The sequence below is a fragment of the Mustela nivalis genome, assembly GCF_964662115.1.
Source record: "Mustela nivalis genome assembly, chromosome: X".
In the NCBI taxonomy this organism is placed as follows: domain Eukaryota; kingdom Metazoa; phylum Chordata; class Mammalia; order Carnivora; family Mustelidae; genus Mustela; species Mustela nivalis.
In genome coordinates, this window is record NC_139040.1 from 57379465 (window position 1) to 57403990 (window position 24526).

The following is a 24526-nucleotide window of genomic DNA, read 5'->3' on the forward strand; positions in this document are numbered from 1 at the left end:
AGCCTGATGTGGGACTTGATCCCAGGACGCTGGGATCATGACCTGAGCCGAAGGCAGCTGCTTAACCAACTGAGCCACCCAGGCGTCCCCAAGGAAGAAACATCTTGATTAGTGATAGATTTATCACAGTACATTCTGTCTCCATATATTATATCTTAAATATAATCTTGCAGAGAATGCTAATCAGTGCCCTGTAAAGGGGAAACCCACCAGGGTAACCCGGACGTACTTGACATAGGCAAAATTCCACATATCCAACAATCTGTTTGATTTTGAAATTCAGCATAATGCTGTGCCCACTGTAGAAAGGAATTGTCAGTTAAGATAGGTGAAAGGAAGATAAAGAGAATGTATACAACCTTCACTTTTGTTTGAAGAGAAGTTTGAGATCTTCTATGGGCTTACAGGAGTAAGAAGGCATGCTAATTTGCTCACTGGGTTCCTTTTACTGCTTTTTTAGCTGTATGGTCTGATAAATTGTTTCCTTTAGATTCTAAGATTATATACTTTTGATGTCCTTTGATGTGAATCAGCGTTACCTCCTTGGACAGGTGTACAGCCTCAAGAAGTGTTATAATCTCAGGCCCATATTTGATTGGGGAGTTATGGATTGACAGCAATCCCCTTTCCTTTCAAATAGCTCCATGGGCATGTAACACCAGGAAGGCATATTTGGAGTCAGTATTAATGTTTATTTGTTAGGCTTTGGCAATTGCAAAGTGCTAGTGATCAATATGGCATACCTAGCCTTTTCTTATTCCTTTCATGAAAACTATTGTCATCAGAAAACCAATTGTCATTTGTATTTTTAATAGAGGCATCTTAAATCTGGCCAGCTAGAGTAAGCAAGATCAGTAAACTCTGAACAGTTTTGCTCTATAGAGAAATAAGTACAATGGTCAGGTTCAGGCATGTGGGTAACTAGGCTTAAAGTTTGACAAGTTTTAAGCATTACTTCTGGTAAGTGTAGCCCAGTATTTAAGTTGGCCCCCATCATCCATTGGTGGCCTTTGCTTTCTAAGACATTTTGGACCTGATGTTAAATAGTTACAGTCAGGGACTGTCCCATAGTGAACTTTGAGGCTCTTTTTATGAGGAGGGGTAGTCTATGCTTAGCTAAAGCATAGACATGTTTGCAGTTGTACCTCAACAGAGGTGGCTTCTAGGATAAAGGGATGAAACCATTAAGAAGCCCTTTGAGTGGTCCAGCCGTAACAATACTCTGATTACAGAGGATCACTGGCAAGTGGGAGAAAACTTGTCAAGAGATAAGGGGAGTCCCACATGCATCATTCAATCCAATCGTAAAGAAAGTGGGATCATCCATTATCTCCACAAGTCCATAGTTAATCCTATGGAGCGCAGTATGCTGGCTTTAAGCAATTCCATTATTCCAGCCACACATAAGGTGATAGTTAAGTTATACAACTGTTGGGGAATCAATCCTATTTTTCCAGTTGTTTAAATATTTAAGTTATGTGCCCAATGGGTTCTGTTATTATTCCTACAGAATATTAGGCAAGATCGTCTAAATGAGCTATTGTGCAATTTCTCTGAAGTTTACCTCAAGTTGTCTAGTTTAGGTAAACAAACATTTAAAGACAACAAAATCTAGAACTTAACATCCACAAAGGTGTGTTACTGAAACATAATTTTTCTCTCTAAAATAACCCTCATTTCCAGAGATAGTCAAATCAGGACTAATTTATTTGAAAAACAAGTCCAGTTTAAACAGATTTGGCCTAATTATTTACATAAGGTCAGCAAGAGCAGTGAGTGATCATATAGATCTTTTAGAATCTGCTTTGCTGGAACTCATTATAAGGAATCTCTAGGTTGAACTTTTAGTAGCCTCTCTAGGCCAGAAGCCAAGCCACATATTCGCCATCAGACATGCCTGCAATATCTGTCAAATTGGGTGCATTCCTCTTCCTGATATCCCCAAAATATCCTGAGGTTCCTGCACCTGCCAGGAAGTGACATTCTTTACTCACTTGGTGAGGCTGCTGGGAACTCTGTAAGCAAGGTATCAGGCTAACAGTTCCAAGGGGCTTTATAACTCCAGGTTTCATAAAGTCAACCTTCATTCCTTAAAGCTGTCTGGTCATATCTCAGTCTATGCATGTCTTTCTCAAATATGACATTCCAGTCAAAGGATTGGTAAAATAACCCATGTTTCCAATGGTGTCCTGTTACAAGGAGAGCAGATTCTTATTGAACTTATGCAAATGGCTGATTGCCATAGTGGAAAGAATACTTACTGAGACCTTTTGAGTTTTAGTGGATTCAGATAGAGAGAAAAGTTGAATGATTTGCTTACAAATAAATATTTATACATTTCTGTAAGTCACAGACATCTTAAGAAAAAAGTTTCCTTAGTCTGGAAGAGCAAACATTAGAGAGTCAGCAATGTTTAAAATAACAGATGCAACACTATAATATTTTAGTTCATTTAGTCCCATGTTACTAATTCTGGTTTAGTTTGAATGAAGCTTTAGTTAGTTCTGGAAATTTCAGTTTTAGGATTTTCAAGTATATCAAATATCTGTATTTGTCCTGAAAGTCCTTTATATGAATCTCCTTTAAGATAAAACTCATTTTACAAGAGAATTAAAACAATTATAAATGAAAAAAAAAAACCCTCAGAATGGATATGGTTAGAGCTGATGAGACGAGAGTTTTACAATTTAGCTGGCAAGGAAATCAGGTTATTTCTGTGACACATAGCATTTCAATAATTAAAATATCAAGTTATGATCTATCAAACCATTAAAACTTTAGGAAATTCATAGAATGTCTAGAATAGTTAGACTTTACCCAAATGTAACCCAAGGTTTATCATTTGTTTAGCAGTACTTCCTGAGTAACTTAACATACCAAGGGAAAGAGATGTCATTTACAACTTAAATCTTGTTGACAATTGCTAAAATCTTAGAAAGTTTTTAAAGCACATGCCCAAATACAATTAAGGATGTTAAACACCTGATACAGGAGAAATGTGGAAAATTGTTTTTATGGACAGGCAAAGAGGAAACAACAGTTTATGTTTCCTTCTTAACAGCAGATCAATTAACCTAAGAAAACTTTGTCCTTTTTGAACATAGAGAAAGCAGACTTTCTATACCAGTGTTTTGTTTTGTTTTTTTTTAATTCACTTCAATCCTAGTCTGTCCTGACCATACCTAAAATTCCATTCCAAAGATTTCCCTTCACAAACCTTCTACAAGTTTCCTTTGCATTCAGGCTTTGTCCCAAGCCATTTCCTTCCAAACAACCATCTCATTAAGGACAAAATTAACTTTTATCTTTAACAAAATGCATTTCCATTCCTTATCTTTCTTCCGTATCTACTTTTCCACATTCAGAGTTGTTTCCCTTATTTCCATCAGTCTTAGTTACACTTAGCAGAATTTTGTATTCTTAGAAACACCTAATCTCTAGTGAAGACTAAATATAAACCAATTGTGAACTGTTACAACAGAATTCTTTAGATGGCAAAATTATGAATCAGTTAAGTGAAAACATGTTTACCAACAAATTTAAATATTCTTAGTTTCTTTGCAATAAGAAGTCAAAAGCACAAACCTACATCCAGTACTCAATGTTTTAGGACTTTATCCTATTTGAAAAAACCTAGATATCCAACAAATTTAATTTTATTTGATAACCAAGCAAAACATTAAACTTTCAGGTTACCAAAGACTTTGAAAGCTATCTCAGCAATTACCCATTAAAACTTTGAAACAGACAATTAACCATCAGTTTAGTCATCTCTTTGCTAAGAGATATTAACAAATAACACGAGCTTATTTGACCTTCAGTAAACTTTGAATGAAGTTTCATGTTTACTGCTGATAACTTAAAAGACATGTCTATCTTAATTAAACCAACAAACTTGACTTGGCTCAAATACTGATTTACATTATACCTGGGCCCACTCCACTTTGAATGTTTACCTGAGACAGGGGTGGGAAGATCTGGAGTGGAGGGTGTTAGGTCCAGGGGGTGTTCTTCTTGCTCCTTGACAGTGAAGAGAGAAGGAGCCATGGTTCAGGAAGCACCAAGGATGGTCTAGAGGCCAGTTATGCAGGCTGCACCCAAGTTGGTGCAGAAATAGAAGGGGGAGACAGAAGAACAAAGTGCTGACAAAAGGCAGAGAAGGGATTCCTGGTTTTAGAGCTCATCAGCCCCAACAGAGGAGCAGACACCATGTTTTCCCACCAACAAGGGGGGAGGGGCTAAGCAGTCCACATTGGGCCAGAGAAGACAGGGAATTTCCCTGAAACAAAGGGAGTTTCAGCAGCTGCTTGGGAATATTCCTTAAAGTGTCTGTCTCGAGTTAGACTAACCCCAGCTGGCTCCAGTTATAACCATTAACACTGGAAATGCATGATGAAGAAGCCCCCACATCTATTAGGAGGAACAGAAAAAGAGAAAGTCAGAGTCCCCTTTGCTAGGGGTGGCCCGGCAACCTGAGTTTACTAGAAGGCTTATTTACCAATTATCATCCAATATGTCAGGAGAGAATTTACTAGCTGACTCATTCGGGCAAACACATTCTGCAAAAGGCCCTTAGATTGGGGTCCTGGTGTAGAGCAATGAAGGTATCCTAGGTGCATTTGCACTGTTTCCTGCAGAGGAGATCTAACTTATAGATCCCACTGAGGCCACACAGTGTTACAGGAGCTCAGTCCTTTCCTAAGTTTTGCAATCCAAATTATTTCCAGTGGGTTAAAAGACACCCCAAAGTTGAGTCGTTGGGAACTGAAGAACCCTACTTAGGCCATGCTCCCAGAAAAGTAATGAAGGTCCATTACCAAATCCCCCCTGATGCCTGGGTGGCGTCCCATGCAGGATATGTCAGAGGTTCCCATGTGTCAAAAGCGACCAGAGGCATCCCTCAAGACATCGCTATTGATCACGACCCTGCCTTACTTGGGAAGGCATTCATGTCATAAAAGGCCCTGGAGGGGTGCCAGCACCCCTACACTTCCCCATAGCATCCTAGGCTGATGATGGGTGCCTGGCGAATGGACCAATATTGTGCCGTGTCATGCCATCTTCTGACCTGAAGACTGCCTACTGTTTTGCCATTTTAACCCATGGAAATACTAGAAAAGTTTGGCAAGGGAAAATTACCCAATTTTGTAGCATTGATTAGTTTGTAGAAGACACTGACAAGAAACAGTAAAGACTGAAATCAATCATGGTCTATGCAACATTCCAACCCATGTGGTCCTTACAGCCAACTTCCCCAGGAAACGGTCCCTGGTTATGTTTTAATTCAATCTGGTACTAATTTTGGCCGGCTCCCAATGGAGGTCCCATGGCCACAAGTGGCTAGATCAGGGATGCGGAGGGGATCACATTAGATCAATCAGGAGGAAACCTCACATGGGAGTCTTAAGATTGGCAGCTGTCCCGGTGACATAGGTGGCTGTCCGTACCCAAGAGAGAAAACATTATATACGAACAGGAATAAAAAGAGGGCTTCAAGTTTCTGGGTCTTATTACCGTTCTGGCCATGGTACTAACTTCCAGCCAAAAGGCAGACGTTCTCCTCCCTGCAGAGTAGCCATGGGCTAGAGGATTACAGCCTGAGCAATCGACATGCAAGTTTTCCAATATGACCATACTCCTTGAAAAGCCCTGAAATGAGAGTAAAGGAAGAAGAGAGAAAGTACTCAACAATTTTGCACTGAAGCTCAGAGTCCAAATGTAAAGAATCACAGCCCCACTGAAGATGACAAATGATGAGGTTCTGGAATATAGGTGAGGTTCGGTGGGGTGAGGTCAGAGCCAATGACCAAGAAAGAATTCTTAAGACATCTCTGGTGCAAAATGGTGGTTTATTAAAGCACGGGGACAGGACCTGTGGGCATGAAGAGCTGCTGCCCTGGGTTGTGAGGAATGGCAGGTTATGTACCATGTGGTTGGGGAAAAGTGAGGGAAAAGGGGATTTCCAGGGATCTTTCATATGCTAAAGAGGGCCTACAAGGATCTGGGATACTGGAGGTCTTGTGGCTTGATCAAGGTTGACTTTCCCTTTCAGCAAGCCATTAACATCAAGATAGTTGGGAGATTCCTAAAGAATGTCACATGTGTCCCACCCAGAAGTGGTGGGGTTGAGGAGGAGATTGCGACTTGTCAGCCTTTTGCTTTGTCCTCAGCCAGCCTTCTGCTCCCTCATCAGTGCCTTTGGAGGTGCGCATAACCCTCATAGAGGAAGAAAACTAAATGCCCCCCAAAGGTCAACCCCATATTGGGGGCACCCCTTGCAATGAACCCAGTGTCCAATGGGCCGCCTACCCCCACCCTCCACACCAGCCTCCAGGGAGACTACCTCAGTGTTGGCAGATTGGGTCTGCCATGCTCCTAGGCCCTAACCCTAACCCTAGGATGGGATACAGGCTTCCATCCCCAGAGGCCAGGCCCTTAAACCCTCAGGACTGGGGACATCTTGGCTACACCCCAGGGCTCCACTTGCCACCCAGGGGGAAATGGTGCCATTTGGAGCTTTGGGTAACCTTCAGACTGGAGAAACCTTCATGACCCCACAAGGTCACGAACCTGAGGTCTGATGGGCCACCTGGCCCCTGCCATCAACTGTGGCCCCCAGGAGGACTATGTCAGAACTGGCAGATTTGGCCAGCCTTGCTCCTAGGCCCTAACCCTAACCCTAGGATGGGATACAGGCTTCCATCCCCAGAAGCCTGGTCCCCAAGCCCTCACGAATGTGGACCTCTCAGCTACACCCCAGGACTCTGCTTGCCACCCAGGAGGAAATGACGCCTTTTGGGCCTGCGCAGAAGCCTCAGAGTGGGAGAAATCTGCATAGCCCCTGAGGCCAACCCCTCAGGTCCGGGAGCCTCTTGGCAACCACCAAGGTGTTTGAGGCACTGCCTAACCCCCGCCCTCAACTCAGCCTTCCAGGGAGCACACCTCAGTATTGGCAGATCGGTGGTGCCATGGCCCTAGGCCCAAACCCAAAACCCAGGCTGGGTTCTCAGGCTTCTGTCCCCAGGGGCCTGATGCCTGAGCTCTGCCATGTGTGGGCCCTGAAGCTCAACCCCAGAGGTCTTCTTGCCAGCCACATGGAAAATGTGCCATTTGGAGCTGCACAGAACCCTCAGAGCAGGAGAAAGCTCCATGCCGCCCAGAGGCCACCCCCATCTTCATCGCCCCAGCATGCCACTGACACAAAGAGTGACGGTCAGCTGGAGCCCCTTCCACATCTCTGCCCTCAGAAAGCTCCCCTCTGCTGGGGCCCTCATGGAGCCAAGTGTCCCGACCCCAGTTCCCCCATGGTCGAAACACACACCTAGCCAGAAAGGGCTCTCAACAGGGGGTGCCAGTGTGTCCCGAATCTTGGCGTATCCCCGGCCAATTCTCACGAGCTTTGTGTCCCAATCGAGGTTGATTGGGCCACAAAGCTCGTGAGAAGTGGCTGAAGCCCCCCACCAACTCGGGTCCAGCTGCGCAGACTTTCAGCGTTGCCCCTGGGGCCTGGCTTGAGGTCCTGAGTGGTCCCAGTCCAAGCTGCACAAGGAAGCGATCTCAAAGCCAGGCACATGGGGGGCCAAACCCTCCCTCTTCTCAGCCTTCTGGTGTGTGGTTCTCAATGCAGGCAGATCAAGCCTGCCAGTCCCCTAGGCCCTGCCCTAAGCCTAGGTTGCATTATCAGGCTTCCTTCCTCGTAAGCCTGGCTTCCAAGCCCTCCAGACTGGGGACAACTGAGTCACACCCCAGGACTCTGCTTGCCACCCAGGAGGAACCTGTGCCTTTTGGAGTGGCATGGAAACCTAAGAGTGGGAGAAAGAGGGGTGTCCTGCCCCCTGGCCACCTCCATCTTCTTCCCCCACCAGGCCAGCAAAATGGACAATGATGTTCTGCTGGGGTCCCTTCCTCATCTCTGCCCTCAGAAAGCTCCCATCAGCTGGGGCCTTCACGGGAACTGCATGTCCATCAAAGGGGTTCCTGATTGTCACAATATGTGCCTAGCCAGACAGAGCTCTTCCATGGGGGCGCGAGTGTGGCCTGAATCACTGCACATCACCAGCCAATTCTCACCAGCTCTTTGCCCAAATCGATCTTGATTTGGGCAGAAAGCTGGTGAGAATTGGCTGGAACCTCCCGGCCAACTGCTTTCTGGTTGTGCGGGCTTTCAGTGGAGCCTCCTGGAACTGGCCTGAGGTCCCACGTGGTCACGGTCCAAGCCCTGCAAGAAAGCAGTGTACAAGCCAGGCACATGCATGTCCAATCCCTCCTTCTACTCAGCCTTCTGTCTTGTTGTTCTCAGAGCAGGCAGATCTGCACTGCCATGAACCTTGGCCTGAACCCTAAGCCTGATTTGGGATATCAGCCTTCTGTCCAAAGAGGCCTGGCCCCCAACTGCTATGGACTGGGGACCTCTGAAACACATGCCAGGACTGTGCCTGCCACCCAGGAGGAAACCCTCCCATTTGGAGCTGCATGGAACCCTCAGACCGGGAGAACACTGCATACCCCTCTAAGTCCAACTCCAGTTTCAGTTGCTCCTTTGTGACAACCTCTTTTTCTGAGCCACATCCTGACCCCTGTTCTCAACTCTGGCCCCCTTGAGCCCATATTTGTACCAGCAGATCGGAATTGCTATGCCCTTCAGCCCTTAGCTTAGCCTTAGTTTGTTTGTACAGGCTTCCATCTTAAAGTCCTAGCCCTCTGGTTTCCCAGATTGAATTCCCCTCAGTGACACCCCCAGACTCTGCTCAACACTCGGGAGGAAAATGTGCTGTGTGGAGCTGTGCAGAGCCCTCAGAAGGGCAGAAACTTCATGCCCCCCAACACTAACCCAAATATATATATTTATAACTTTTTGCTTTGGTTTTGGTTGCCATTTTGGGATGTAGAGTCTTCAATCAGGAACAAATGGATTACCCTGCTTTTTCTTCCAGGCAAGATTATTCTCTCCACTCCTTCTTTCCTTTGGTTTTCTTTTGGTTTTGTTCACATTTCTGTTGTTCTTTCCATAAGCTCTTTTTTTGTCTATTGTATATTTTGCTTGGATCATGTTTGATATTTTGGCATCTGCTCACCCATCTTTCTCTGGACAAAATGATTAGAAGTAGGAAGTCACAAAAAAAGAAGGAAGCAGAGGCAATATTCTCTGACACAGAGTTAACCCAAATGGATATAAATAAGATGTCAGAGATGGAATTTACAACAAGAATTATAAACTTCATAGCTTGGATCGAAAAACTTAAATGACAACAGAGAATCTCTAAAGCAGAAATGACGTCCAATTATGCTGAAATTCAAAATGCTCTAACTGAGATGCAGTGGAAATTGGATGTTCTAATAGCAATGGTGAATGAGGTGGAAGAGAGAATACATGATCTAGAAGGCAAGCTGATGGAAAGGAAGGAAGTTGAGGAAAAGAGAGAATTACAAATTTGAGCCCATGAAGAAAGGCTTTAAGAATTTAATGATGTCCTGAAAAAAAAAAAAAGTCCATATTATTGGTGTGCCTGAGGGAGAAAAGAGAGAGAGAGAGAGGGAACCAGAAGGTATATTTCAGCAAATGATAGCTGAAAACTTTCCTTATCTGTGGAAGGAAACAAGCATTCATATCCAACAGGCAAAGAGGACCCCTTCCCAAAATCAACAAAAATAGATCAACACCCTGACATATAGTAGTGAGGTTTGCAAATGTTAGAGTGAAAGAGACCATCTTGACAGCAGCTTGGGACAGGAGGTTCCTTACATAAAGAGGGGGGAGCATCAGAATAATATCAGACCTATCTACAGAAACCTGGATGGCCAGGAAGGACTGGCGTGATATATTCATGGTACTAAATGAGAAGAGAATGCAGCCAAGCATTCTTTATCCAGCTAGGCTGTCATTCAAAATAGAAGGAGAGATAAAGAGCTTCCAGGATAGACAGAAACTGAAAGAATATGTGACCACCAATGTAGCTCTGCAGAAAATATTAAGGTGTATACTATAAACAAAGATAGGCCATCAATGGTAACATAGATAAGAAAGAAGCAGTGACAATCTTCAGAAACAGGGACTTTACAGGTCATACAGTGGCACTAAATTCATATCTTTCAATAGTTTCTCTGGTAAATGGGCTGAATGCTTCAATCAAAAGACACAGGGTATCAGATTGGATGAAATAGCAAGACCCATCAGGGCACCTGGGTGGCTCAGTGGGTTAAAGCCTCTGCCTTCGGCTTGGCCCAGGACTCTGGGATCAAGCCCCATATCAGGTTCTCTGCTCAGCAGCGATCCTGCTTCCCCCCTCTCTCTGCCTGCCTCTCTGCCTACTTGTGATCTCTGTCAAATAAATAAAAAAAATAGCAAGACCCATCTATCTGCTGTCTACAAGAGACTCATTTTAGACATAAAGATACCTCCAGACTGAAATTGAGGGGATATAGAACAATTTACCATGCTAATAGACCTCAAAAGAAAGCTGGAGTAGCAATCCTCATATCCGAAAATTTAGATTTTAATCCAAAGACTGTAGTAAGAGATGTAGAGGTCCACTATATCATATCAAAGGGTCTATCCAACAAGAAGATCTAACAATCATAAATATGTATGCCCTCAATATGATGTAATGCCAATTATATCAACTAATTAATAACCAAAGTAAAAAAAAACACATTGATAACATATTAGTAGAAGGGGACTTCAATATCCTACTCACACCAATGGACAGATCATCTGAGCTGAAAATCAACAAATAAACAAAGGCTTTGAATGACACACTGGAGCAGATTTACTTCACAGATATACACAGAACATTCCATCCTAAAACAACAGAATACTCAATCTTCTCAGGTGCACATGGAATGTTCTCCAGAATAGATCACATGCTGGGTCACAAGTTAGACCTTGACTGATACCAAAGATTGATATTATTCCCTGCATATTTTCAGACCACAACATTTTGAAACTTGAACTCAATCACAAGAAGAAATTTGGAAGGAACTCAAACACTTGGTGGTTAAAGAGCATCCTGCTAATGAATGACTGTGTCATCAAGGAAATTAAAGAAGAATTTAAACAATTCATGGAAACTAATGAGAATAAAAACATTTAGATTCAAAATCTCTGGGATACAGCAAAGGTGGCCCTAATAATGAAGTACATTGAGATACAAGCCTCTCTCAAAAAAAAAATTAGAAAAATCCCCAATATACAAGCTAAACATACATCTAAAGAACATAGAGAAAGAACAGCAAATAAAGCCTAAACCAAGCAGGAGAAGAGAAATAATAAAGGCCGGGACAGAAACTAATGAAACAGAAACTAGAAAAATAGTGGAACAGATCAACAAAACAAGAAGCTGGTTCTTTGAAAGAGTAAGATCAACATACCTCTGGCCAGACTTATCCAAAAGAGAAGGGGGTGGGTGCCTGCTTGGCTCAGTCAGTTAAGCATCTGCTTCTGGATCAGGTAATGATCCTGGATCAATCCCTGGGATTAAGCCCCCAACCAGCAAACTGTTCAGCAGGAAGTCTGCTTCTCCCTCTCCCTCTGGCCCTCCCCCTGCTCACATGCTCTCTCTCTCTAAAAAAAATAAATAAAATCTTAAAAAATAAAATAAAATGTTTATAAATATAATTCACAATGAAAGGGTTATTTGATTTATGAATTATGCTACATTTTTATTATGTAAAGTATGCTTAATATTTCAACATGAGTGTGTGAAACAGCCACTGAAATGAAGTGAAGAGCCTGGTATATTGATAACTACTCAGGACTTTTTGAAATGGAATAGGATACAAATAAATGCTCTGGACTGTTGGGGATTTCAGAGCCAAGAACAGTGTGTGCAGTTTTGAAAATAAAGTGAGCTTCCTCTGCATATATCTAAGTGGTGATTTTTTGATCAGACGATTCGTATTTTGGTGACATTCTCTGTGATCGTTAAGAATCATTGTACAGTTTTAAAGTTGTACAATCAGTAGTCAATACATTTATTATGAAAATGAATTTGTTACTTTCAAACCATAGCAACATAAAAGGCCTGGCGTTGTTAGGACCCCTAGTGGAGATAGATAAGAGTGCCACTAAGACTAATGAAGAAATTAAAGACTGAGCACTATTTTAAAAATTGAACTGGATGGCATCATGCTAAGTGAAGTAAGTCACAGGAAAAAAAAATACTGTATGCTAGCACTTCTATGTAGAATCTATAAAACTCCCCCAAATCATGGAAGAATAAATCAGACTTGGGGTTACCAGAAGCAGAGGGTGGAAGGAGAGGATACTAGAAAAAGGTGGTCAAAATGTACAAAGTGCTAGAGAGGTAATGTGCAACTTGATGGCTATAGCTATCACTGTTGTATTGTATATAGGAAGAGTTCTCATCAGAGGGGTAGTTTTTCCTTTTTTAATTATTTCTTTTCTTTTTACTGCATCCATTTGAGAAGGTAGGAGGTAGCTGAACCTATTGTGCTAAACATGTCACAATATATGTAATTCGAACCACCTTAAATGTATGCAGTGGTATATGTCAATTATTTTTCAATAAAATTAGAGGAAAATGTACACAATACTGGAAGGAGACCTCACAGATGTGTAACTGTGTTTTGCAAGAGTCAGTACAGGTTAGGAATCCTAACAGAAGGGTTTGCTAAGAGGAGACATTCAAAAGATGAAGGGCCCTAAGAAACTCATGATGATTAAGGCTGTCTCAGTGAAGGAGCAACTGGAATTTCATTTGTTTGCAAATGTTCGAGAACTCTAGTAGAGGCAGCACAAGTTTTGAGAAATTGCCTTATGTAGAGACATTGCTAATTGAATGAAGGCAAAAATCACACACTCTCCATAATTTCCTGGCGGTAAGACTATGCACAACAGACACTATCCAGCTTCCCACAAGTCTAAACCAGGTTGCAGAAAAACGAGTAGGTAGGACCAATTTGGTCCAACAGGTGGATTTATGCACTGGCAACTGGGGGACATGTGGAAAGAGACCACCAGAAATGATACCTGAAAGTGGAAATTTCTGGGGGCACCTGGGTGGCCTCAGTTAAGTGTCTGCTCTGCCTTTGGCTCAGGTTATGATCCTGGGCTCCTGGGATCGAGCCCTACATTGGGCTCCCTATTCAGCGGGAAGACTGCTTCTCCCTGCCCCACTCCCGCTGCTTGTGTTCCCTCTTTCACTGTATCTTTCTCTGTCAAATAAATAAATAAAATCTTTAAAAAAAAAGAAAGTGGCACTTTCCTTTATTGTCTTAAATACAAAACAAACAAACAAACAAAAACACCTGTTGGGATTTAGAAAATTAGACTAACAAAAACAGAATAGACAAAAAGGAGACTTATTGATTGTGAACATGTTGTGACAGAGGTGACACCTATATTGCAAGGGAAAAACATTATTTGTCATTTACTGTTGTTTGGTTCCCTGGATATCCATATAGAAAAAAAATAAGTGAATCCTGACTTCTATTTTGCACATACATAAAAGTCTACCCCAAGTGGATTAACTAAGCATGAATTTATGAACTTACAGGTTGGCAATAAGCTTGTAGAATACATATACCAATAGCTGCTTCAATGTCAACTTCTCTACTAAATCTATTATCTGCATCACTTTTAGGACTGTTTTTATTGATTGATTTTTCTCTTAGGACTGTTTTTATTGATTGATTTTTCTCTTCACTGTGGGTTGTATTTTACTACTTCTTTGCATGCTTGGTACTTTTTTTTTTTTAAAGTATAGCTGATACACTAGGTTACATTGATTTCAGTTATACAACTTAGTGATTTGACAAGTTTATACATTTTGCCATGTTCACTACAAGTATAACTATCATCTACCCCATTCATTACATTACTATTAACTGTTGACTATTACTATTGACTGTATTCCCAATGCTGCACCTTTTATTCCAATAACTTATTTATTTCATACCTTGAAGCCTGTATCTCCCTCTCCTTTCACCCATTTTGCCCAACCCCCCCCCCCCGAAACTGTTTGTTAGTTCTCTGTATTTATAGGTCTGATTCTGCTTTTTGTTTATTCGTTTTTCTTTTTTTCCCCTTAGATTCCATTTATGAGTGGAGTCATATGGTGTTTGTCTTTCTCAGTCTGACATATTTCACTTAGTAAAATACCCTCTAGGTTCATCCATGTTTTTTCAAATGGCAAGATCACATGCTTTTTTTTTTAACTGTATAATATTTTACCATTTTGTGTGTATGTGTACATGTGTGTCACATTTTACTTATCCATTGGTCTATTGGTGAATTCAGGTTTTCTGTTATCTTGGCTATTGTCAAAAATGCTACAAAAACATAGGGGTGCATATCTTTTTTTGAATTAGTGTTTTCAGTTTTTTTTGTGTAAATATTCAATAGTAGAATTATTGGATCATATGCTAGATCTATTTATAATTTTTGAAGAAACCTCCATACTGTTTTTCACAGTGGTTGTACCTTATACATTCTTTTATTTTAACCATTCTAACTGGCACAGGTGATATTTCATGGTGGTTTTTACTTACATTTCCTTAATAATTAGTAATGATGCACATCTTTCTATGTGTCTGTTGGCCATCTGTATCTTTTATAGGAGAAAGTGCCTATTTAGGTCTTCCATCCATTTTCAAATAATTTTACTTGGGGTTTTCCCTTGTTGTTCAGTTGTATACATTATTTATTTATTTTAGATAATAAATGAATATATAATTTACCCATGAATATGTAATTTACAAATATCTGCTCTCATTCAGTACAATGTCTTTTTGTTTTGTTGATGGTTTCCTTTGCTGTGTTGAAGATTTTGATTTTGATGTAGTCTCAATAGTTTATTTTTGGTTTTATTTACCTTGCCTTAGGAGACATACCTAGAAAAATGTTGCACAGCCAATGTTAGAGTATTTATGGTTTGTGCTCTCTTCTAGGATTTTTATGGTTTCAGGCCTCACATTTAAGTCTTTAATCCATTTTGAGTTTATTTTTTGTATAGTGTTAGAAAGGAGTTCAGTTTCATTCTGTTATATGTAGTTGTCCAGTTTCCCCAGCACTATTTATTGAAAAGACTATCTTTTCTGCATGGTATATTCTTGTCTCCTTCATCATAGATTAATTGACGTTATAATCATGGGTTTATTTCTGGGGTCCTTATTCTCTTCTATGGATCTATGTGTCTGTTTTTATTAGAGTACCATACTATTTTGATTACAAGAGTTTTGTGGTATATCTTGAAATCTGATAATGTGATACTTCCAGCTTTGTTCTTTCTCAGGATTGCTTTGGCTATTCAGGGTCTTCTGTGGTTCCATACAAATTTTAGTATTATTTGCTCTAGCTATGTGAAAACTGCTATTGGTATTTTGTGTGAAAACTGCTATTGGTATTTTGAAAAGGATTGCTTTGAAAATATAGATTACTTGGGTAATATGGACATTTTAACAATATGTATTCTTCCAATCCATTAGCATGGACTATCTTTCCATTTGCATTTCATTTTCAATTTCTTTCATTAGTATTTTATAATTTTCAGAGTACTGATCTTTCACCTTTGGTTAAGTTTATTCCTAGGGATTATATTTTTTGTACAATTATAAATGGCATCATTTTGTTAAATTTCTGTTTCTGCTACTTGATTATTTGTGTATAGAAAAGTTACTGATTTCTGGGTATCAATTTTGTATCCTGCTGGTTTATTGAATTCATTTATTAGTTCCAGTAGATTTTTGTGAAGTCTTTAGGATTTTCTATGTAGAATATCATGTCATCTGAAAAGAGTGAGAGTTTAACTTCTTCTTTACCAACATGTATGCCTCTTATTTCTTTTTCTTGTCTGCTTGCTTCTAGCACTATGCTGAATAAAGATAGCAAGAGTGGATATCCTTGTCTTGTTTCTAAACTTAGAAGAAAATCTCTGTTTTTCACCATTGAGTATGATGCTAGCTATGGGTTTTTCATATATGGTCTTTATTGAGAAAATTTTTTCTCTCACTCCACTTTGTTGAGAGTTTTTATTGTGAATAGATGCTGAATGTCAATTTTTTTCTCTTCTTTGTAAAAAAAGGTTTTTATTTAAAATGCAGCTATTTAACACACAGTATATTAGCTTCATGTGTACTACAGTGATTCAACACTTCTATACAATATCCAGTGCTCATCACAGCAAATGCACTCCTTAATTCCCATAACCAATTGAACCCACCTCCCCACCCATCTCCCCTCTAGTGACTATCAGTTTGTTCTCTATAGTTAAGAGAGTGTTTCTTGGTTTGGTTCTCTCTCTCGTTTTCCTCTTTGTTTTAATTCTTAAATCCCATATATAAGTGAAATCATATGGTATTTATCTTTCTTTGACAGACTTATTTTGCTTAGCATAATACTCTCTAGCTCCAGTCACATTATTGCAAAAGGCAAGATTGAATTCTTTTTAATGGCTGAGTAATATTCCATTATATATATATAAAATCTCATTTGTTCTTTGGTGTTTTTATATGTTTTAGACTTTATTTAAATTCAAGTTGGTTAACATATAGTGTATTATTAGATTCAGGGCTTAGGATTTATATTAATCAGTTGCAAATAGCACTCAATGCTCATTACATCAAATGCCTTCCTTAATGCCCATCACCCAGTTATTCCATTCCCTTACCCAATCCCCTTCAAGCCACCTTCAGTTTATTCCCTACAGTTAAGAGTTTCTTGTGATTTGCCTCCCTCTCCTTTTTAATCTTATTTTATTTTTCCTTCCCTTCCCTGTGTTTATCAATTCTGTTTCTTAAATTTCACATAAGAGTGAAATAATATGGTATTTGTCTTTCTCTGATTAACTTATTTCACTTAGCGTATTACATTGTAGTTCCATCCATGTTGTTGTAAATGACAAGATTTCACTCTTTTTGATGGCTGAGTAATATTCCACTATATATATTTATTTATTATATATAAATTATATATATATATACACACACACATATATATATGAATGTGTATGCATACACACACACACGTCACATCTTCTTTATCCATTTCTAGTCCATAGACATCAGGGCTCTTTCTATATTTTGACTATTATGGACATTGCTGCTATAAACATGGGTTTGCATGTGCAACTTCAGATCACTATTTTTGTATCCTTTGGGTAAATACCTAGAAGAGCACATAATGTAATGAGCACTAGGTATTATATAAGACTGATGAATCACTGACCTCTACCTCTGAAACTATATGTTATTCATTGAATTATATGTTAATTAATTGAATTCAAATTGTCATCATGCACTGAAATAACGCTCTCAGACACCAATGTGAGCAGTCGTGCAGGGCTGTCTCTGCAAGGGAGAGTAGCAGCAGTTGAATTATGCACATAGCTTTTATTTTGTTTTGTTTTATCAGAAAACCGAGGAAAGCTGTATCACAGCATGGGGAAGAAATACAAAGAGATGGCAATTATCTTGAAGCTGAAAAGCAGGCCTGCACCCTCCCCTACACTCAGGCTTGGAGGGAGGCAGTCAGGGGATAAGGGAGGACTAGGATGTTTGTGCTAGTAATCGCTGAAGGCAGGAAGGGGAGTGGAGGTTTACTTTCTTTCATGGCTCCTAATCTATGCCCTGCCCCAGGAGATGATGGGATTCTGTTTGTACCAGGCTATTGGGTTCAGTAGCCCAAGAACCAGAATGCTGCTGACATTTCAGCTGCTTCCACAATCACCCTTTAGGGTTTACAATATATTTTCTAAGAATAACTCTACAGGTCCCCCTTTTTGTTTATTGGGATTTGTAGGTGGGCTATTAAAAGGGATGGAGAGGATCTGTGTGCTCACTACAATTGTGTATAGGGTCCTACAGGCAGAACAGCAGTAATGGTTTGCCTTGATGACTATGATGAAAACGAAAACCATCAAAAATGGTACAGCCATGTGGGACGCCTGGGTGGCTCAGTTGGTTGAGCAGCTGCCTTCAGCTCAGGTCATGATCCTGGCGTCCTGGGATCGAGTCCCACATCAGGCTCCTTGCTCGGCAGGGAGCCTGCTTCTCCCTCTGCTTCTGTCTGCCTGTGCTCGCTCTCTCCCCTTTAAAAAAAAAAAAAAAAAGGTACAGCCATGTAAAACTAAGAGGGGTGATTGAGAAAAACAGTTTCTTGGCTTGAGCCAGGTAGTAATGTCATTTAGAGTATTAATGGCAGCTTGGTGACTTTCTTGTTGGAGTTCCTGTATTTGTAAATCTTGCCATGTATTATATAAACACCCCAGGAGGTAACTAAAACATTACCCATAATTACCTAGAACTGAAGGACGACAAAGGGGGGTGGATGGGAAGGCCTATTAAATTACAACTGTTATAATAGCTCTTTTTTTTTAAAGACTTTATATATTTATTTGACAGAGAGAAATCACAAGTATGCATAGAGGCAGGCAGAGAGAGAGGAAGGGAAGCAGGCTCCCTGCTGAGCAGAGAGCCTGATGTGGGACTTGATCCCAGGACCCTGAGATCATGACCTGGGCCGAAGGCAGAGGCTTAACCTACTGAGCCACCCAGGTGCCCCTATAATAGCTTTTTTTAAAAAGATTTTTATTTATTTATTTGACAGAGAGAGATCACAAGTATGCAGAGAGGCAGGCAGAGAGAGAGGAAGGGAAGCAGGCTCCCTGCTGAGCAGAGAGCCCAATGCGGGGCTCAATCCCAGGACCCCAGGATCATGACCTGAGCCAAAGGCAGAGGCTTAACCCACTGAGTCACCCAAGAGCCCCTATAATAGCTCTTTTGACAAAAATCTATCCATAGCCTTTTTAAGATTACTTGTCAATGACAAATACAAAGCTTAAAAATCTTCTACACAAATATTAGTAAAAAAAAAAAAGTCATTAGAGCAGGTAAATTTAACTTGTTCCATCTGCTGGAGAAACAATTTGAATTCAACTGTTTTTTAAATATATATAAACTAATTTTGTATTATATCTGATTCATGACAAAATTTTTTGAATAGAAGCTATAAGGTCACTGTGTCTGTGTCTATATTTATATATGTCTATGGCTGTATGTTATATATATGTGATTTTTCTCTACCTCTGAATGGTGTTGCCAAAATTAATTTATATTAAAAGCTTTATTAAATTGGCTTAAGAAAAATAAGTGCTTATCAACTTAAATATTTCTAATCTCTAAGAAATATATTAGAAACTGATCCAGTGATTTTCAAGTGTACTTGATGTAGGATAAGTTTCAATAAATAAAAGATAGTTTAGTTTGTTGGTTTAATTAAAACGGCTTCAGAGTTATCAGTGATGTGTCCATGGTCAAAGGAGTGAGACTGATACAAAGCGAAGGTCGAGCAAAGCTTTATTTTGTGCCAAGCATCAAGAATCAAACCGACTGTTCAGGGCCATCTCTTACAGAGAGGGCAACCCCTCCGAGCCTTACAGAACAACTTATAAAGGGCAATGGCCATGTGGTTGAGCCTGGCCACGCACAGGTGGCCAATGAGATTGCAACACACAGAGAAAGCTGCACAGTCATTCTAGGTCACACATGGGTGGCCAATTGAATTACAATTCACCCTATAGTAGATATTTCAATTAGCCTATCATCTTGGTCAGAATTGGCGCCCAAAAGGCAGGGTCCACAGACCTTGGTAGCTAGGGAGACAGTATGCATGCCCCACAGATTGGATGTCTCCACCTGGCCTGACTTGTCCTTGTATTTGGGCTCTGTTACCTGGTACTGGTCAACCATATTTTACTAGTTTCCCAGACTTGCTTTTAATTAAGTCCCCTTGGGGGGAGGGCGGCAGGGTCAGTTTAAGTTTTACTGCATAAAGAACCAAATGGCTGTTCAACCAAGATGGAGCCGCTCTGACTACATAGGCCCTTACAATCAGCATTAAACATAAAATAGACACACAATTTATATTCCCCCTGAGTTTATTAGTCAAATAAGCTTATTTTATCAGTTACAAAGTTTGTCATGATGACTAGCTATATTAATGTCTTATGACATTTTGATAACTAATATAAATTTAATTGTTAAGAATCAATAAATTAAATTTAAATGAGGTAAAAGTTTTTTTTTTTTTAATTTCTTACTTCTTTTCAGTGTAACAGTATTCATTATTTTGGCACCACACCCAGTGCTCCATGCAATTCGTGCCCTCTCTAATACCCACCACCTGGTTCCCCCAACCTCCCACTCCCCGCCCCTTCAAAATCCTCAGCTTGTATGTCAGAGTCCATGGTCTCTCATGGTTCACCTCCCCTTCCAATTTCCCTCAACTCCCTTCTCCTCTCCATCTCCACTTGTCCTCCATGGTATTTGTTATGCTCCACAAATAAGTGAAACCATATGATAATTGACTCTCTCTGCTTGACTTATTTCACTCAGCATAATCTCTTCCAGTTCAGTCCACGTTGCTACAAAAGTTGGGTATTCATCATTTCTGATGGAAGCATAATACTCCATAGTGTATATGGACCATATCTTCCTTATCCATTTGTCTGTTGAAGGGCATCTTGGTTCTTTCCACAGTTTGGCGACCGTGGCCATTCCTTCTATAAACATTGGGGTACAGATGGCCCTTCTTTTCACTACATCTGTATCTTTGGGGTAAATACCCAGGAGTGCAATTGCAGTGTCATAGGGAAGTTCTATTTTTAATTTCTTGAGGAATCTCCACACTGTCCTCCAAAGAGGCTGCACCAACTTGCATTCCCACCAACAGTGTCATGGAGTTCCTCTTTCTCCACATCCCCTCCAATACATGTTGTTTCTTGTCTTGCTAATTTTGGCATTCCAACAGTTGTAAGGTGATATCTCATTGTGGTTTTAATTTGAATCTCCCTGATGGCTAGTGATGATGAACATTTTTTTCATGTGTCTGATTTCCATTTGTAAGTCTTCATTGGAGAAGTGTCTGTTCATATCTTCTGCCCATTTTTTGGTATGATTATCTGTTTTGTGTGTGTTGAGTTTGAGGAGTTCTTTATAGATCCTGGATATCAGCCTTTTGTCTGTACTGTCATTTGCAAATATCTTCTCCCATTCCTTGGGTTGCCTGTTTCTTTTGTTGACTGTTTCCTTTGCTGTGCAGAAGCTTTTGAGCAGTGTTCTGTAGTTCCTCGAGTACAAATCCTTTACCTCTTTGGTTATGTTTATTCCCAGGTATCTTATGGGTCTTGGTGCTATAGTAAATGGAATCAATTCTCTAATTTCCCTTTCTGTATTTTCATTGTTAGTGTGTAAGAAAGCCACTGATTTCTGTACATTGACTTTGTATCCTGCCACATTACTGAATTGCTGTATGAGTGCTAGTAGTTTGGGGGGTGGTGTCTTTCAGGTTTTCCATATAAAAAATCATGTCATCTGTGAAGAGAGAGAGTTTGACTTCTTCATTGCCAATTTGGATACCTTTTATTTCTCTTTGTTGTCTGATTGCTGTTGCTAGGACTTCTAATACTATGTTGGACAAGATTGGTGAGAGTGGGCGTCCTTGTCTTGTTCCTGATCTCAATGGGAAGGCTGAAAGCTTTTTCCCACTGATATTTGCTGTGGATCTTTCATAGATAGATTTGATGAAGTTCAGGAATGTTCCTTCTATACCTATACTCTGAAGTGTTTTAATCAGGAATGGATGCTGGATTTTGTCAAATGCTTTTTCTGCATCCATTGAGAGGACCCTGTGCTTCTTCTCTCTTCTCTTATTGATTTGCTCTATCACATGGATTGATTTGCAAATGTTGAACCATCCTTGTAACCCAGGGATGAATCCCACCTGATCATGGTGGATAATCTTTTTAATGTGCTGCTGTATCTCATTAGTTGGGATCTTATTGAGAATCAGTATCAATCTTAGTGATATTGGTCTGAAATTCTCCTTTTTGGTAGGGTCTTTGCCTGGTTTGGGGATCAGGGTAATGCTGGCTTCATAGAAAGAGTTTGGAAGTTTTCCTTCTGCTTCAATTTTTTGAAACAGCTTCAGGAGAATAGGAGTTATTTCTTCTTTGAAAGTTTGGTAGAATTCCCCAGGGAATCCATCAGGTCCTGGGCTCTTGTTTTTTGGGAGGTTTTTGATCACTGCTTCAATCTTGTTACTATGTTATCAGTCTATTAAGGTTGTCAATGTCTTCCTGGTTCAATTTGGGGAGTTTATAGTTTTCCAGGAATGTATCCATTTCATCTAGGTTGCTTAGCTTATTGGCATATAACGGTTGATAATAGCTTCTGATGATTGTTTCTACTTCCTTGGTGATCTCTCCCTTTTCATTCATAATTTTATTTATTTGGGCTTTCTCTCTTTCCTTTTGGATTAGTGTGGCCAATGGTTTATTGATCTTATTGATTCTTTCAAAAAACCAGCTTCTAGTTTCATTGATACGTTCTACTGCATCTCTGGTTTCTACCTCATTGATCTCACCTCTAATCTTGATGATTTCCCTTCTTATGTGTGGAGTTGATTTGATTTGTTGTTGATTCGCCAGTTCCTTAAGGTGTAGAGAAAGCTGCTGTGTTCTGGATTTTTCAATTTTTTTGAGAGAGGCTTGGATGGCTATGTATTTCTCCCTTAGGACCACCTTTGCTGTATCCCATAGGTTTTGGATTGAAGTGTCTTCATTTTCATTGGTTTCCATGAATCGTTTAAGTTCTTCTTTGATCTCCTGGTTGATCCAAGCATTCTGAAGCAAGGTGGTCTTTAGCTTCCAGGTGTTTGAGTTCCTTCTGAACTTTTCCTTGTGATTGAGCTCCAGTTTCAAAGCATTGTGATCTGAGAATACGCAAGGAATAATCTCAGTCTTTTGGTATCAGTTGAGTCCTGATTTGTGACCCAGTATGTGGTCTATTCTGGAGAAGGTTCCATGTGCACTTGAGAAGAATGAGTATTCTTTTGTATTAGGGTGGAATGTTCTGTATATGTCGATGACGTCCATCTGGTCCAATGTTTTATTCAATGCTCTTGTTTCTTTATAGATTTTCTGCTTTGATGATCTATTTCTGAGAGAGGCATGTGAAGATCTTCTACTATTAGTGTATTCATATCAATATGACTCTTTATCTTGATTAATAGTTTTCTTATGTAATTGGCTGCTCCCATATTGGGGGCATATATATTTACAATTTTTAGATCATCTTGGTGGATACTCCCTTTAAGAATTATGTAGTGTCCCTCTGTATCTCTGACTACAGTCTTTAGTTTAAAATCTAATTTATCTGATATAAGAATCACTACCCCGGCCTTCTTTATTTTTTTTTTAAGGTTTTATTTATTTATTTGACAGACAGAGATCACAAGTAGGTAGAGAGGCAGGCAGAGAGAGAGAGAGAGAGGAGGAAGCAGGCTCCCTGCTGAGCAGAGAGGCCGATGCAGGACTCAATCCCAGGACCCTGAGATCATGACCTGAGCCGAAGGCAGAGGCTTAACCCACTGAGCCAACCAGGCGCCCGTAACCCTGGCCTTCTTTTGAGGCCCATTGGCATGAAAGATGTTTTTCCATCCCTTCACTTTCAGTATGGGTGTATCTTTAGGTTCAAAATGGGTCTCTTGTAGGCAACATATGGATGGGTCCTGTTGTTTTATCCAATCTGCAACCCTGTGTCATATTATGGGTGCATTTAGGCCATTCACATTGTGTTGGAGGCTATGGCATGGTTGGAGTCGAGGATCAAACCAGGCCCTGACTTGTGTCTTTTTCAAAGTCCAGACACCTTGACAAGGTTAAGGATGGGTAAGTTGAGTAACACTGAGAAAAGGGTCTGTGCTGTGTCTTGCCCTCACCTACGTGACTTCCCACACACTTCCCCTACAGAAGGGAACAATGTGGCCAGGGTCATGAATTCTTAGTTGGTCCTTGTTGTTCTGTACCTCCCATAACCCACTCCCTGGTTGATTGTCTTGCTAATGGCTTTAGCCAAAACTACCTGGTATCATGAGGTTTGCTTGTAGTTAGTGTAAACTTGTTATAGAAACTTGCGATCATCTGACTAGGTACTGATGTATTACTCTTCCTATTGTGGTCTGCCTTATAAATGCTTTTAAGATGTAGAATAAAATTGGCACTGTTGGACATAATCTTCAGTGTCCCTCCTGCCCCCACCTCTTTGTCTCTTAATTTCTTTTCACCATCCTCTTAGCCCTCACGTTTTCCTGGTCGATTTGTTGCGCTGGCCGTGACAAGTGGCACCCAAACAGGGACCATGAGACATTTCAAGGTAGTGCGCGGGTACAGATAAGTGTACAAGATTCGGTAAGAGGAGCCCGGGCCAGCAGGTGACAGCAGGAGTAAAATAACATGGGGCAGTCTCATCCTGTGCAACAGGAGGATATTTTTGTTACAGTATTGCAGGCCCTCTTAAAGCAGAAGGGGTCTAGGCATTCAAAGAAGGTTTTACAGCAATTTTTTGGTGTGGTGTCTGATCTTTGTCCTTGATTCCCTAAAGGAGGAATGGTAAACTTACAAATTTGGCAGAAAGTAGGGCAAGAGATTAAAAATCATTTGAAAATTAGAGGATCATGTGCTTGTCCCTGAAGGAACCATGAAAGTTTGGGAAGATATTCGAGAGACTTTAG